The sequence below is a fragment of the Anopheles funestus genome, unplaced genomic scaffold (assembly GCF_943734845.2).
Source record: "Anopheles funestus unplaced genomic scaffold, idAnoFuneDA-416_04 scaffold_8_ctg1, whole genome shotgun sequence".
Classification (NCBI taxonomy): domain Eukaryota; kingdom Metazoa; phylum Arthropoda; class Insecta; order Diptera; family Culicidae; genus Anopheles; species Anopheles funestus.
In genome coordinates this window covers 703,779-717,545 of record NW_026045349.1, presented here as the reverse complement: position 1 = coordinate 717,545, position 13,767 = coordinate 703,779, and the positions used below count along the sequence as shown (strand labels likewise).

General features: G+C 47.5%; 1 long non-coding RNA gene across 2 annotated transcripts in view; it reads left to right on the top strand.

Annotated features, from left to right (window-relative positions):
• Positions 1 to 928: 928 nt before the first annotated feature.
• The window catches only part of LOC125774448 (uncharacterized), a 38,473-nt gene continuing 25,634 nt past the window's right edge, over positions 929 to 13,767 (top strand). The window contains exons 1-3 of one of the 2 annotated variants that reach the window (XR_007420906.1): positions 929 to 1,441; positions 5,684 to 5,753; positions 8,764 to 9,268. This is a non-coding gene — a long non-coding RNA (uncharacterized LOC125774448). Of the gene's footprint in view, positions 1,442 to 5,683; positions 5,754 to 8,763; positions 9,269 to 13,767 lie in introns of those variants that run through there. The other variant, XR_007420905.1, reaches the window with a different exon arrangement.

The window sequence follows — 13,767 nt, the reverse complement described above, 5'->3', positions numbered from 1 at the left end:
TGTCTTGGCTAAGGTGTCTTGGCTAATGTGTCTTGGCTTAAATGTCTTGGCTAAGGTGTCTCGGCTAAGGTGTCTTGGCTAAGGTGTCTTGGCTAAGGTGTCTTGGCTAATGTGTCTTGGCTAAGGTGTCTTGGCTAATGTGTCTCGGCTAAGGTGTCTTGGCTAAGGTGTCTTGGCTAAGGTGTCTTGGCTAATGTGTCTTGGCTAAGGTGTATTGGCTAAGGTGTCTTGGCTAATGTGTCTTGGCTAAGGTGTCTTGACTAATGTGTCTCGGCTAATGTGTCTTGGCTAAGGTGTCTTGGTTAAGGTGTCTTGGCTAATGTGTCTTGGCTAATGTGTCTTGGCTAAGGTGTCTTGGCTAAGGTGTCTTGGCTAAGGTGTCTTGGCTAATGTGTCTTGGCTAAAGTGTCTTGGCTTAGGTGTCTTGGCTAATGTGTCTCGGCTAAGGTGTCTTGGCGAAGGTGTCTTGGCTAAGGTGTCTTGGCTATTGTGTCTTGGCTTATGTGTCTTGGCTTATGTATCCTGACTAATGTGTCTTGGCTAATGTGTCTTGGCTAAGGTGTCTTGGCTAAGGTGTCTTGGCTAATGTGTCTTGGCTAATGTGTCTTGGCTAAGGTGTCTTGGCTAATGTGTCTTGGCTAATGTGTCTTGGCTAATGTGTCTTGGCTAATGTGTCTTGGCTAAGGTGTCTTGGCTAATGTGTCTTGGCTAAGGTGTCTTGGCTAATGTGTCTTGGCTAATGTGTCTTGGCTAATGTGTCTTGGCTAAGGTGTCTTGGCTAATGTGTCTTGGCTAAGGTGTCTTGGCTAATGTGTCTTGGCTAAGGTGTCTTGGCTAAGGTGTCTTGGCTAATGTGTCTTGGCTAAGGTGTCTTGGCTAAGGTGTCTTGGCTAAGGTGTCTTGGCTAATGTGTCTTGGCTAAGGTGTCTTGGCTAAAGTGTCTTGGCTAATGTGTCTCGGCTAAGGTGTCTTGGCTAATGTGTCTTGGCTAAGGTGTCTTGGCTAAGGTGTCTTGGCTAAGGTGTCTTGGCTAATGTGTCTTGGCTAAAGTGTCTTGGCTAAAGTGTCTTGGCTAAGGTGTCTTGGCTAATGTGTCTTGGCTAATGTGTCTTGGCTAATGTGTCTTGGCTAAGGTGTCTTGGCTAATGTGTCTCGGCTAAGGTGTCTTGGCTAAGGTGTCTTGGCTAAGGTGTCTTGGCTAAGGTGTCTTGGCTAATGTGTCTCGGCTAAGGTGTCTTGGCTAAGGTGTCTTGGCTAATGTGTCTTGGCTAAAGTGTCTTGGCTAAGGTGTCTTGGCTAAGGTGTCTTGGCTAAGGTGTCTTGGCTAAGGTGTCTCGGCTAATGTGTCTTGGCTGAGGTGTCTCGGCTAATGTGTCTTGGCTAATGTGTCTTGGCTAAGGTGTCTTGGCTAAGGTGTCTTGGCTAAAGTGTCTCGGCTAATGTGTCTTGGCTGAGGTGTCTCGGCTAATGTGTCTTGGCTAAAGTGTCTTGGCTAAAGTGTCTTGGCTAAGGTGTCTTGGCTAAGGTGTCGTGGCTAATGTGTCTTGGCTAAGGTGTCTTGGCTAAGGTGTCTTGGCTAAGGTGTCTTGGCTAAGGTGTCTTGGCTAAGGTGTCTTGGCTAAGGTGTCTTGGCTAAGGTGTCTTGGCTAAGGTGTCTTGGCTAATGTGTCTTGGCTAAGGTGTCTTGGCTAATGTGTCTTGGCTAATGTGTCTTGGCTAATGTGTCTTGGCTAAGGTGTCTTGGCTAAGGTGTCTTGGCTAAGGTGTCTTGGCTAATGTGTCTCGGCTAAGGTGTCTTGGCTAAGGTGTCTTGGCTAAGGTGTCTTGGCTAAGGTGTCTTGGCTAATGTGTCTTGGCTAAGGTGTCTTGGCTAATGTGTCTCGGCTAGTGTGTCTTGGCTAAGGTGTCTTGGCTAATGTGTCTTGGCTAAAGTGTCTTGGCTAAAGTGTCTTGGCTAAGGTGTCTTGGCTAAGGTGTCGTGGCTAATGTGTCTTGGCTAAGGTGTCTTGGCTAAGGTGTCTTGGCTAAGGTGTCTTGGCTAAGGTGTCTTGGCTAAGGTGTCTTGGCTAAGGTGTCTTGGCTAAGGTGTCTTGGCTAAGGTGTCTTGGCTAATGTGTCTTGGCTAAGGTGTCTTGGCTAATGTGTCTCGGCTAATGTGTCTTGGCTAAGGTGTCTTGGCTAATGTGTCTTGGCTAAAGTGTCTTGGCTAAAGTGTCTTGGCTAAGGTGTCTTGGCTAATGTGTCTTGGCTAATGTGTCTTGGCTAATGTGTCTTGGCTAAGGTGTCTTGGCTAATGTGTCTCGGCTAAGGTGTCTTGGCTAAGGTGTCTTGGCTAAGGTGTCTTGGCTAAGGTGTCTTGGCTAAGGTGTCTTGGCTAATGTGTCTCGGCTAAGGTGTCTTTTCTAATGTGTCTTGGCTAATGTGTCTTTACTAATGTGTCTCGGCCAAAGTGTCTTGGCTAAGGTGTCTTGGCTAAGGTGTCTTGGCTAAGGTGTCTTGGCTAATGTGTCTCGGCTAATGTGTCTTGGCTAAGGTGTCTTGGCTAAAGTGTCTTGGCTTGGTTGTCTCGGCTAAGGTGTCTTGGCTAAGGTGTCTTGGCTAAGGTGTCTTGGCTAATGTGTCTTGGCTAAGGTGTCTTGGCTAAGGTGTCTTGGCTAAGGTGTCTTGGCTGAGGTGTCTCGGCTAAGGTGTCTTGGCTACTGTGTCTTGGCTAAGGTGTCTTGGCTAAGGTGTCTTGGCTAAGGTGTCTTGGCTAATGTGTCTTGGCTAATGTGTCTTGGCTAATGTGTCTTGGCTAATGTGTCTTGGCTAAGGTGTCTTGGCTAAGGTGTCTTGGCTAAGGTGTCTTGGCTAATGTGTCTTGGCTAATGTGTCTTGGCTAATGTGTCTTGGCTAAGGTGTCTTGGCTAAGGTGTCTTGGCTAAAGTGTCTTGGCTAATGTGTCTTGGCTAAGGTGTCTTGGCTAATGTGTCTTGGCTAAGGTGTCTTGGCTAATGTGTCTTGGCTAATGTGTCTCGGCTAAGGTGTCTTGGCTAAGGTGTCTTGGCTAATGTATCTTGGCTAAGGTGTCTTGGCTAATTTGTCTTGGCTAATGTGTCTTGGCTAATGTGTCTTGGCTAAGGTGTCTTGGCTAATGTGTCTCGGCTAAGGTGTCTTGGCTAAGGTGTCTTGGCTAAGGTGTCTTGGCTAAGGTGTCTTGGCTAAGGTGTCTTGGCTAATGTGTCTCGGCTAAGGTGTCTTTTCTAATGTGTCTTGGCTAAGGTGTCTTGGCTAATGTGTCTCGGCCAAAGTGTCTTGGCTAAGGTGTCTTGGCTAAGGTGTCTTGGCTAAGGTGTCTTGGCTAATGTGTCTCGGCTAATGTGTCTTGGCTAAGGTGTCTTGGCTAAAGTGTCTTGGCTTGGTTGTCTCGGCTAAGGTGTCTTGGCTAAGGTGTCTTGGCTAAGGTGTCTTGGCTAAGGTGTCTTGGCTAATGTGTCTTGGCTAAGGTGTCTTGGCTAAGGTGTCTTGGCTAAGGTGTCTTGGCTGAGGTGTCTCGGCTAAGGTGTCTTGGCTAATGTGTCTTGGCTAAGGTGTCTTGGCTAAGGTGTCTTGGCTAAGGTGTCTTGGCTAATGTGTTTTGGCTAATGTGTCTTGGCTAATGTGTCTTGGCTAATGTGTCTTGGCTAATGTGTCTTGGCTAAGGTGTCTTGGCTAAGGTGTCTTGGCTAAGGTGTCTTGGCTAATGTGTCTTGGCTAATGTGTCTTGGCTAATGTGTCTTGGCTAAGGTGTCTTGGCTAAGGTGTCTTGGCTAAGGTGTCTTGGCTAAGGTGTCTTGGCTAATGTGTCTCGGCTAAGGTGTCTTGGCTAAGGTGTCTTGGCTAAGGTTTCTTGGCTAAGGTGTCTTGGCTAATGTGTCTTGGCTAAGGTGTCTTGGCTAATGTGTCTCGGCTAGTGTGTCTTGGCTAAGGTGTCGTGGCTAATGTGTCTTGGCTAAGGTGTCTTGGCTAAGGTGTCTTGGCTAAGGTGTCTTGGCTAAGGTGTCTTGGCTAATGTGTCTTGGCTAAAGTGTCTTGGCTAAAGTGTCTTGGCTAAGGTGTCTTGGCTAAGGTGTCGTGGCTAATGTGTCTTGGCTAAGGTGTCTTGGCTAAGGTGTCTTGGCTAAGGTGTCTTGGCTAAGGTGTTTTGGCTAATGTGTCTTGTCTAAGGTGTCTTGGCTAAGGTGTCTTGGCTAAGGTGTCTTGGCTAATGTGTCTTGGCTAAGGTGTCTTGGCTAATGTGTCTCGGCTAATGTGTCTTGGCTAAGGTGTCTTGGCTAATGTGTCTTGGCTAAAGTGTCTTGGCTAAAGTGTCTTGGCTAAGGTGTCTTGGCTAATGTGTCTTGGCTAATGTGTCTTGGCTAATGTGTCTTGGCTAAGGTGTCTTGGCTAATGTGTCTCGGCTAAGGTGTCTTGGCTAAGGTGTCTTGGCTAAGGTGTCTTGGCTAAGGTGTCTTGGCTAAGGTGTCTTGGCTAATGTGTCTCGGCTAAGGTGTCTTTTCTAATGTGTCTTGGCTAAGGTGTCTTGGCTAATGTGTCTCGGCCAAAGTGTCTTGGCTAATGTGTCTTGGCTAAGGTGTCTCGGCTAAGGTGTCTTGGCTAAGGTGTCTCGGCTAATGTGTCTTGGCTAAGGTGTCTTGGCTAATGTGTCTTGGCTAAAATGTCTTGGCTAAAGTGTCTCGGCTAAGGTGTCTTGGCTAAGGTGTCTTGGCTAAGGTGTCTTGGCTAATGTGTCTTGGCTAAGGTGTCTTGGCTAATGTGTCTCGGCTAAGGTGTCTTGGCTAAGGTGTCTTGGCTAAGGTGTCTTGGCTAATGTGTCTTGGCTAAGGTGTATTGGCTAAGGTGTCTTGGCTAATGTGTCTTGGCTAAGGTGTCTTGGCTAATGTGTCTCGGCTAATGTGTCTTGGCTAAGGTGTCTTGGTTAAGGTGTCTTGGCTAATGTGTCTTGGCTAATGTGTCTTGGCTAAGGTGTCTTGGCTAAGGTGTCTTGGCTAAGGTGTCTTGGCTAATGTGTCTTGGCTAAAGTGTCTTGGCTTAGGTGTCTTGGCTAATGTGTCTCGGCTAAGGTGTCTTGGCGAAGGTGTCTTGGCTAAGGTGTCTTGGCTATAGTGTCTTGGCTTATGTGTCTTGGCTTATGTATCCTGACTAATGTGTCTTGGCTAATGTGTCTTGGCTAAGGTGTCTTGGCTAAGGTGTCTTGGCTAATGTGTCTTGGCTAATGTGTCTTGGCTAAGGTGTCTTGGCTAATGTGTCTTGGCTAATGTGTCTTGGCTAATGTGTCTTGGCTAATGTGTCTTGGCTAAGGTGTCTTGGCTAATGTGTCTTGGCTAAGGTGTCTTGGCTAATGTGTCTTGGCTAATGTGTCTTGGCTAATGTGTCTTGGCTAAGGTGTCTTGGCTAATGTGTCTTGGCTAAGGTGTCTTGGCTAATGTGTCTTGGCTAAGGTGTCTTGGCTAAGGTGTCTTGGCTAATGTGTCTTGGCTAAGGTGTCTTGGCTAAGGTGTCTTGGCTAAGGTGTCTTGGCTAATGTGTCTTGGCTAAGGTGTCTTGGCTAAAGTGTCTTGGCTAATGTGTATCGGCTAAGGTGTCTTGGCTGAGGTGTCTCGGCTAATGTGTCTTGGCTAATGTGTCTTGGCTAAGGTGTCTTGGCTAAGGTGTCTTGGCTAAGGTGTCTTGGCTTATGTGTCTTGGCTAATGTGTCTTGGCTTAGGTGTCTTGGCTAATGTGTCTTGGCTAATGTGTCTTGGCTAATGTGTCTTGGCTAATGTGTCTTGGCTAATGTGTCTTGGCTAAGGTGTCTTGGCTAATGTGTCTTGGCTAAGGTGTCTTGGCTAATGTGTCTTGGCTAATGTGTCTTGGCTAAGGTGTCTTGGCTAAGGTGTCTTGGCTAAGGTGTCTTGGCTAATGTGTCTTGGCTAAAGTGTCTTGGCTAAAGTGTCTTGGCTAAGGTGTCTTGGCTAATGTGTCTTGGCTAATGTGTCTTGGCTAATGTGTCTTGGCTAAGGTGTCTTGGCTAATGTGTCTCGGCTAAGGTGTCTTGGCTAAGGTGTCTTGGCTAAGGTGTCTTGGCTAAGGTGTCTTGGCTAATGTGTCTCGGCTAAGGTGTCTTGGCTAAGGTGTCTTGGCTAATGTGTCTTGGCTAAAGTGTCTTGGCTAAGGTGTCTTGGCTAAGGTGTCTTGGCTAAGGTGTCTTGGCTAAGGTGTCTTGGCTAAGGTGTCTTGGCTAAGGTGTCTCGGCTAATGTGTCTTGGCTGAGGTGTCTCGGCTAATGTGTCTTGGCTAATGTGTCTTGGCTAAGGTGTCTTGGCTAAGGTGTCTTGGCTAAGGTGTCTTGGCTAAGGTGTCTTGGCTAAGGTGTCTTGGCTAAGGTGTCTTGGCTAAGGTGTCTTGGCTAAGGTGTCTTGGCTAATGTGTCTTGGCTAAGGTGTCTTGGCTAAGGTGTCTTGGCTAAGGTGTCTTGACTAATGTGTCTCGGCTAATGTGTCTTGGCTAAGGTGTCTTGGCTAAGGTGTCTTGGCTAATGTGTCTTGGCTAAGGTGTCTTGTCTAAGGTGTCTTGGCTAAGGTGTCTTGGCTAATGTGTCTTGGCTAAGGTGTCTTGGCTAAGGTGTCTTGGCTAAGGTGTCTTGGCTAAGGTGTCTTGGCTAAGGTGTCTTGGCTAAGGTGTCTTGGCTAATGTGTCTCGGCCAAAGTGTCTTGGCTAAGGTGTCTTGGCTAAAGTGTCTTGGCTAATGTGTTTTTGCTAAGGTGTCTTGGCTAAGGTGTCTTGGCTAAGGTGTCTTGGCTAAGGTGTCTTGGCTAAGGTGTCTTGGCTAAGGTGTCTTGGCTAAGGTGTCTTGGCTAATGTGTCTTGGCTAATGTGTCTTGGCTAAGGTGTCTTGGCTAAGGTGTCTTGGCTAATGTGTCTTGGCTAATGTGTCTTGGCTAAGGTGTCTTGGCTAAGGTGTCTTGGCTAAGGTGTCCTGGCTAATGTGTCTCGGCTAATGTGTCTTGGCTAAGGTGTCTTGGCTAATGTGTCTCGGCCAAAGTGTCTTGGCTAAGGTGTCTTGGCTAAAGTGTCTTGGCTAATGTGTATCGGCTAAGGTGTCTTGGCTAATGTGTCTTGGCTAAGGTGTCTTGGCTAAGGTGTCTTGGCTAAGGTGTCTTGGCTAAAGTGTCTTGGCTAAGGTGTCTTGGCTAAGGTGTCTTGGCTAAGGTGTCTTGGCTAAGGTGTCTTGGCTAATGTGTCTTGGCTAATGTGTCTCGGCCAAAGTGTCTTGGCTAAGGTGTCTTGGCTAAAGTGTCTTGGCTAATGTGTCTTGGCTAAGGTGTCTTGGCTAATGTGTCTTGGCTAAGGTGTCTTGGCTAATGTGTCTCGGCTAATGTGTCTTGGCTAAGGTGTCTCGGCTAAGGTGTCTTGGCTAATGTGTCTTGGCTAAGGTGTCTTGGCTAAGGTGTCTTGGCTAAGGTGTCTTGGCTAAGGTGTCTTGGCTAAGGTGTCTTGGCTAAGGTGTCTTGGCTAAGGTGTCTTGGCTAAAGTGTCTTGGCTAAGGTGTCTCGGCTAAGGTGTCTTGGCTAATGTGTCTTGGCTAAGGTGTCTTGGCTAAGGTGTCTTGGCTAAGGTGTCTTGGCTAAGGTGTCTTGGCTAAGGTGTCTTGGCTAAGGTGTCTTGGCTAATGTGTCTTGGCTAAGGTGTCTTGGCTAAGGTGTCTTGGCTAAGGTGTCTTGGCTAAGGTGTCTTGGCTAATGTGTCTCGGCCAAAGTGTTTTGGCTAAGGTGTCTTGGCTATGGTGTCTTGGCTAAGGTGTCTTGGCTAAGGTGTCTTGGCTAATGTGTCTTGGCTAAGGTGTCTTGGCTAATGTGTCTCGGCTAATGTGTCTTGGCTAAGGTGTCTCGGCTGATGTGTCTTGGCTAAGGTGTCTTGGCTAAGGTGTCTTGGCTAAGGTGTCTTGGCTAAGGTGTCTTGGCTAAGGTGTCTTGGCTAATGTGTATCGGCTAAGGTGTCTTGGCTAATGTGTCTTGGCTAAGGTGTCTTGGCTAAGGTGTCTTGGCTAATGTGTCTTGGCTAAGGTGTCTTGGCTAATGTGTCTTTTCTAAGGTGTCTTGGCTAAGGTGTCTTTGCTAAAGTGTCTTGGCTAAGGTGTCTTGGCTAAGGTGTCTTGGCTAAGGTGTCTTGGCTAAGGTGTCTTGGCTAATGTGTCTTGGCTAAGGTGTCTCGGCCAAAGTGTCTTGGCTAAGGTGTCTTGGCTAAAGTGTCTTGGCTAATGTGTTTTGGCTAATGTGTCTTGGCTAAGGTGTCTTGGCTAATGTGTCTCGGCTAAGGTGTCTTGGCTAAAATGTCTTGGCTAATGTGTCTTGGCTAAGGTGTCTTGGCTAATGTGTCTCGGCTAATGTGTCTTGGCTAAGGTGTCTTGGCTAAGGTGTCTTGGCTAAGGTGTCTTGGCTAAGGTGTCTTGGCTAAGGTGTCTTGGCTAAGGTGTCTTGGCTAATGTGTCTCGGCCAAAGTGTCTTGGCTAAGGTGTCTTGGCTAAAGTGTCTTGGCTAATGTGTATCGGCTAAGGTGTCTTGGCTAAGGTGTCTTGGCTAAGGTGTCTTGGCTAAGGTGTCTTGGCTAAGGTGTCTTGGCTAATGTGTCTTGGCTAAGGTGTCTTGGGTAAGGTGTCTTGGCTAAGGTGTCTTGGCTAATGTGTCTCGGCTAAGGTGTCTTGGCTAAGGTGTCTTGGCTAAGGTGTCTTGGCTAATGTGTCTCGGCTAAGGTGTCTTGGCTAAGGTGTCTTGGCTAATGTGTCTTGGCTAATGTGTCTTGGCTAATGTGTCTTGGCTAATGTGTCTTGGCTAATGTGTCTTGGCTAATGTGTCTTGGCTAATGTGTCTTGGCTAAGGTGTCTTGGCTAATGTGTCTCGGCTAATGTGTCTTGGCTAAGGTGTCTTGGCTAAGGTGTCTTGGCTAATGTGTCTTGGCTAATGTGTCTTGGCTAATGTGTCTTGGCTGAGGTGTCTCGGCTAATGTGTCTCGGCTAATGTGTATTGGCTAAGGTGTCTTGGCTAATGTGTCTTGGCTAAGGTGTCTTGGCTAATGTGTCTCGGCTAATGTGTCTTGGCTAAGGTGTCTTGGCTAAGGTGTCTTGGCTAATGTGTCTTGGCTAATGTGTCTTGGCTAAGGTGTCTTGGCTAAGGTGTCTTGGCTAAGGTGTCTTGGCTAATGTGTCTTGGCTAAAGTGTCTTGGCTTAGGTGTTTTGGCTAATGTGTCTCGGCTAAGGTGTCTTGGCTAAGGTGTCTTGGCTAAGGTGTCTTGGCTAATGTGTCTTGGCTTATGTGTCTTGGCTTATGTATCCTGACTAATGTGTCTTGGCTAATGTGTCTTGGCTAAGGTGTCTTGGCTAAGGTGTCTTGGCTAATGTGTCTTGGCTAATGTGTCTTGGCTAAGGTGTCTTGGCTAATGTGTCTTGGCTAATGTGTATTGGCTAATGTGTCTTGGCTTATGTGTCTTGGCTAAGGTGTCTTGGCTAATGTGTCTTGGCTAAGGTGTCTTGGCTAATGTGTCTTGGCTAATGTGTCTTTTCTAATGTGTCTTGGCTAAGGTGTCTTGGCTAAGGTGTCTTGGCTAAGGTGTCTTGGCTAAGGTGTCTTGGCTAATGTGTCTTGGCTAAGGTGTCTTGGCTAGGGTGTCTTGGCTAAGGTGTCTTGGCTAATGTGTCTTGGCTAAGGTGTCTTGGCTAAGGTGTCTTGGGTAATGTGCCTTGGCTAAGGTGTCTTGGCTAAGGTGTCTTGGCTAATGTGTCTTGGCTAAGGTGTCTTGGCTAATGTGTCTTGGCTAAGGTGTCTTGGCTAAGGTGTCTTGGCTAATGTGTCTTGGCTAATGTGTCTTGGCTAAGGTGTCTTGTCTAAGGTGTCTTGGCTAATGTGTCTTGGCTTATGTGTCTTGGCTTATGTATCCTGACTAATGTGTCTTGGCTAATGTGTCTTGGCTAAGGTGTCTTGGCTAAGGTGTCTTGGCTAATGTGTCTTGGCTAATGTGTCTTGGCTAAGGTGTCTTGGCTAATGTGTCTTGGCTAAGGTGTCTTGGCTAAGGTGTCTTGGCTAAGGTGTCTTGGCTAAGGTGTCTTGGCTAAGGTGTCTTGGCTAATGTGTCTTGGCTAAGGTGTCTTGGCTAAGGTGTCTTGGCTAATGTGTCTTGGCTAATGTGTCTCGGCTAATGTGTCTTGGCTAAGGTGTCTCGGCTAATGTGTCTTGGCTAAGGTGTCTCGGCTAAGGTGTCTTGGCTAAGGTGTCTCGGCTAATGTGTCTTGGCTAAGGTGTCTTGGCTAATGTGTCTTGGCTAAAATGTCTTGGCTAAAGTGTCTCGGCTAAGGTGTCTTGGCTAAGGTGTCTTGGCTAAGGTGTCTTGGCTAATGTGTCTTGGCTAAGGTGTCTTGGCTAATGTGTCTCGGCTAATGTGTCTTGGCTAAAGTGTCTTGGCTAAAGTGTCTTGGCTAAGGTGTCTTGGCTAAGGTGTCTTGGCTAATGTGTCTTGGCTAAGGTGTCTTGGCTAATGTGTTTTGGCTAATGTGTCTCGGCTAAGGTGTCTTGGCTAAGGTGTCTTGGCTAATGTGTCTTGGCTAAGGTGTCTTGGCTAATGTGTCTCGGCTAATGTGTCTTGGCTAAGGTGTCTTGGCTAATGTGTCTTGGCTAAGGTGTCTTGGCTAAGGTGTCTTGGCTAAGGTGTCTTGGCTAAGGTGTCTTGGCTAACGTGTCTTGGCTAATGTGTCTCGGCTAAGGTGTCTTGGCTAATGTGTCTCGGCTAAGGTGTCTTGGCTAAGGTGTCTTGGCTAAGGTGTCTTGGCTAAGGTGTCTTGGCTAATGTGTCTCGGCTAAGGTGTCTTGGCTAAGGTGTCTTGGCTAATGTGTCTTGGCTAAAGTGTCTTGGCTAAGGTGTCTTGGCTAAGGTGTCTTGGCTAAGGTGTCTTGGCTAAGGTGTCTTGGCTAAGGTGTCTTGGCTAATGTGTCTTGGCTGAGGTGTCTCTTCTAATGTGTCTTGGCTAATGTGTCTTGGCTAAGGTGTCTTGGCTAATGTGTCTTGGCTAAGGTGTCTTGGCTAAGGTGTCTTGGCTAAGGTGTCTTGGCTAAGGTGTCTTGGCTAAGGTGTCTTGGCTAAGGTGTCTTGGCTAAGGTGTCTTGGTTAAGGTGTCTTGGTTAAAGTGTCTCGGCTAAGGTGTCTTGGCTAATGTGTCTTGGCTAAGGTGTCTTGGCTAATGTGTCTTGGCTAAGGTGTCTTGGCTAAGGTGTCTTGGCTAAGGTGTCTTGGCTAAGGTGTCTTGGCTAAGGTGTCTTGGCTAAGGTGTCTTGGCTAAGGTGTCTTGGCTAAGGTGTCTTGGCTAATGTGTCTCGGCCAAAGTGTCTTGGCTAAGGTGTCTTGGCTAAAGTGTCTTGGCTAATGTGTCTTGGCTAAGGTGTCTTGGCTAATGTGTCTTGGCTAAAGTGTCTTGGCTAAGGTGTCTTGGCTAAGGTGTCTTGGCTAATGTGTCTTGGCTAATGTGTCTTGGCTAAGGTGTCTTGGCTAAGGTGTCTTGGCTAAGGTGTCTTGGCTAATGTGTCTCGGCTAATGTGTCTTGGCTAAGGTGTCTTGGCTAATGTGTCTCGGCCAAAGTGTCTTGGCTAAGGTGTCTTGGCTAAAGTGTCTTGGCTAATGTGTATCGGCTAAGGTGTCTTGGCTAATGTGTCTTGGCTAAGGTGTCTTGGCTAAGGTGTCTTGGCTAAGGTGTCTTGGCTAAGGTGTCTTGGCTAAGGTGTCTTGGCTAAGGTGTCTTGGCTAATGTGTCTCGGCTAAGGTGTCTTGGCTAAAGTGTCTTGGCTAATGTGTCTCGGCTAAGGTGTCTTGGCTAATGTGTCTTGGCTAAGGTGTCTTGGCTAAGGTGTCTTGGCTAATGTGTCTTGGCTAAGGTGTCTTGGCTAAGGTGTCTTGGCTAAGGTGTCTTGGCTAAGGTGTCTTGGCTAAAGTGTCTTGGCTAAGGTGTCTTGGCTAAGGTGTCTTGGCTAAGGTGTCTTGGCTAAGGTGTCTTGGCTAATGTGTCTCGGCTTAGGTGTCTTGGCTAAGGTGTCTTGGCTAAGGTGTCTTGGCTAATGTGTCTTGGCTAAGGTGTCTTGGCTAAGGTGTCTTGGCTAGTGTGTCTTGGCTAAGGTGTCTTGGCTAATGTGTCTCGGCTAATGTGTCTTGGCTAAGGTGTCTTGGCTAAGGTGTCTTGGCTAATGTGTCTTGGCTAATGTGTCTTGTCTAAGGTGTCTTGGCTAAGGTGTCTTGGCTAAGGTGTCTTGGCTAATGTGTCTTGGCTAAAGTGTCTTGGCTTAGGTGTCTTGGCTTATTTATCCTGACTAATGTGTCTTGGCTAATGTGTCTTGGCTAAGGTGTCTTAGCTAAGGTGTCTTGGCTAATGTGTCTTGGCTAATGTGTCTTGGCTAAGGTGTCTTGGCTAATGTGTCTTGGCTAATGTGTCTTAGCTAAGGTGTCTTGGCTAATGTGTCTTGGCTAAGGTGTCTTGGCTAGTGTGTCTTGGCTAAGGTGTCTTGGCTAAGGTGTCTTGGCTAATGTGTCTCGGCTAATGTGTCTTGGCTAAGGTGTCTTGGCTAATGTGTCTCGGCCAAAGTGTCTTGGCTAAGGTGTCTTGGCTAAAGTGTCTTGGCTAATGTGTATCGGCTAAGGTGTCTTGGCTAATGTGTCTTGGCTAATGTGTCTTAGCGAAGGTGTCTTGGCTAATGTGTCTTGGCTAAGGTGTCTTGGCTAGTGTGTCTTGGCTAAGGTGTCTTGGCTAATGTGTCTCGGCTAATGTGTCTTGGCTAAGGTGTCTTGGCTAAGGTGTCTTGGCTAATGTGTCTTGGCTAATGTGTCTTGTCTAAGGTGTCTTGGCTAAGGTGTCTTGGCTAATGTGTCTTGGCTAAGGTGTCTTGGCTAAGGTGTCTTGGCTAAGGTGTCTTGGCTAAGGTGTCTTGGCTAAGGTGTCTTGGCTAAGGTGTCTTGGCTAATGTGTCTCGGCCAAAGTGTCTTGGCTAAGGTGTCTTGGCTAAAGTGTCTTGGCTAATGTGTCTTGGCTAAGGTGTCTTGGCTAATGTGTCTTGGCTAAAGTGTCTTGGCTAAGGTGTCTTGGCTAAGGTGTCTTGGCTAATGTGTCTTGGCTAATGTGTCTTGGCTAAGGTGTCTTGGCTAAGGTGTCTTGGCTAAGGTGTCTTGGCTAAGGTGTCTTGGCTAATGTGTCTTGGCTAAGGTGTCTTGGCTAATGTGTCTCGGCCAAAGTGTCTTGGCTAAGGTGTCTTGGCAAAAGTGTCTTGGCTAATGTGTATCGGCTAAGGTGTCTTGGCTAATGTGTCTTGGCTAAGGTGTCTTGGCTAAGGTGTCTTGGCTATGGTGTCTTGGCTAAGGTGTCTTGGCTAAGGTGTCTTGGCTAAGGTGTCTTGGCTAATGTGTCTCGGCTAAGGTGTCTTGGCTAAAGTGTCTTGGCTAATGTGTCCCGGCTAAGGTGTCTTGGCTAATGTGTCTTGGCTAAGGTGTCTTGGCTAAGGTGTCTTGGCTAATGTGTCTTGGCTAAGGTGTCTTGGCTAAGGTGTCTTGGCTAAGGTGTCTTGGCTAAGGTGTCTTGGCTAAAGTGTCTTGGCTAAGGTGTCTTGGCTAAGGTGTCTTGGCTAAGGTGTCTTGGCTAAGGTGTCTTGGCTAATGTGTCTCGGCTAAGGTGTCTTGGCTAAGGTGTCTTGGCTAAGGTGTCTTGGCTAATGTGTCTTGGCTAAGGTGTCTTGGCTAAGGTGTCT